The sequence below is a fragment of the Octopus bimaculoides genome, chromosome 4 (assembly GCF_001194135.2).
Source record: "Octopus bimaculoides isolate UCB-OBI-ISO-001 chromosome 4, ASM119413v2, whole genome shotgun sequence".
Lineage (NCBI taxonomy): Eukaryota > Metazoa > Mollusca > Cephalopoda > Octopoda > Octopodidae > Octopus > Octopus bimaculoides.
The window spans coordinates 92,509,480-92,511,629 of record NC_068984.1 but is presented as its reverse complement, the minus strand read 5'-3'; positions in this window follow the sequence as shown (position 1 = coordinate 92,511,629).

Below are 2,150 nucleotides of genomic sequence, written 5' to 3'. Positions count from 1 at the left end.
GCTTGGGAAGACCTGACAAGCCAAGTGAGACCATAACCCATGGCCTATGCCAGTGGTGTATATCCAGGCCACTTATGAGTACCCTTCATTCATTGGACAATAAACTTTGTTTGCGAAGACCTGTTGATGGAAGTGAAATTAAAATCACTGATGTGGCCGATGACAGTACCACCTGATTGGCACTCGTGCCAATGGAACGTTAAAAGCACCATTCGAGTGTGATCGTTGCCAGCGTTGCTTCACTAGCACATGTGCCTGTGGTACGTGAAAAACAACATTTGAGCGTGGTTGTTGCCAGTGCTACCAGGCTAGCTCCCTTGCAAGTGGCATGTAATAAACACCTTTTGAGTGTGCTTGTTGCCACACTCAACATTTGCTGCTGCAATCCTTGTTATTGTTCTCGTTGTTCCTTGAGTTGTTGTTGTTACTGTTTTTCCAACTCAACTACCCCAGCTAAGAAGTCTTTTATATTTTACAATTTTTGTAAGTTTGCACAAGATATTTGTTTCTTTTTTGTTGTGTTACTTAATTTTCTACATGAATTAGTTTAAACTATCCATGTGAATGTTTCTTTTTTCACTCCATGTAAATTTGTTTTTCCTTGTTGCCACTGTTGTAAAGTGGGTTCCTTCCACTGGTGTGATGTGTGACTACATTGTACTGTAGTTGCTGTTTTATGCTAGTAGCCACAATAATTACTGGTCATTGGGTACTGTTGTGTTTCTTCATAAATTTGTTTTCTGTTACTGCCGTTGTACTGTAGTTGCTGTTTTATGCTCGTAGCGACAGTAGTTACTAGTCATTGGATACTGTTGTATCTTTTAGTATCGGAATAGTCATACACTAACTTCTTCAGTTTTACTATTGCTGATAGCTCCACAAGATACAGACTAGAACTGTCTACTCTCAAAATTCCTAAACTGTTGACTCTCTCTTGATGACTGGCTACTGGTCTATTTATAATGACTGGTTCCTTCCACTTTTTACTGGAGGGGTATACAGTTTCACTATACAATATGTATATATATGTGTGTATTTACGTGTGTGTCTCTGTGTCTGTAATTGTCACCCCACCACCAATGCTTGACAATTGATGTTGGTGTGTTTAAGTCCCCTTAACTTAGCAGTGTGGCAAAAGAGACTGATAGAATAAGTACTGGGATTACAAAGAATAAGTCCTGGGGTTGATTTCCTCTACTAAAAGGTGGTGCTCCAGCATGGCTGCAGTCAAAGGACTGAAACCAGTAAAAGAAGAAAAGAATAGTCCAGGAAGACATGGAACGAGGTGGTGAAGCTTGATCTTCCAACTTTGGGCCTCACAGAGGCAATGACTAAGTAACCAAGACCTTTGGTGATGTGCTGTGCTTGAGAAGACCTGTCAAGCCAAGTGAAATCATAGTCGTGGCCAATGTTGGTGTCACGTAACTGGCATGTAAAAAGCACCTTTCAAGCATTGGGCCTCATAGAGACAAAATGGCCAATGCTGGTGGCACGTGAAAAGCTCCTTTCAAGTGTTGGGCCTCAATAATGAATGACTGTAACCTTTGGCATTATGTCGTGCTTGAGAAGAAGACCCATCAAGCCAAGTAAATCACAGTCATAGCAGATACTGGTGTTATACTAATGGCACCCATTCCAGTGGTACATGAAAGCACCCATTACACTCCCGGAGTGGTTGGCATTAGGAAGGGCATCCAGTTGTAGAAACCATGCCAAATCAGATGGAGTCTGGTGCAGCCTTCCAGCTTGCCAGCCCTAGCGAAACCATCCAACCCATGCCAGCAGGGACAATGAATGTAAAATGACAATGATGATGATAAGATTCAGTTGAATCAGGTACTTATGTTGAGGCACCTCATTAGGTTGGAATAATATACTCACACAACAGTATTATGTAAATATCAACTTTGGTACAGAAGGACCGACAGAATGACATTCTTGTAGTGAATGCAGACAATTTGACCCAGCTGAGTATATAATCCACTCTTGAGCTATTCAGACATTGTTACTTATATATACTCGACTGAGTGTAAGTACCTTGAGAGAAAAGTTAGACCTAAGAAGCATCAGTTGTGGCATGCAAGAGAGACGATTGCGCTGGTATGGACATGTGGCAAGAATGGATGAGGATAGCTGTGTGAAAAAGTGCC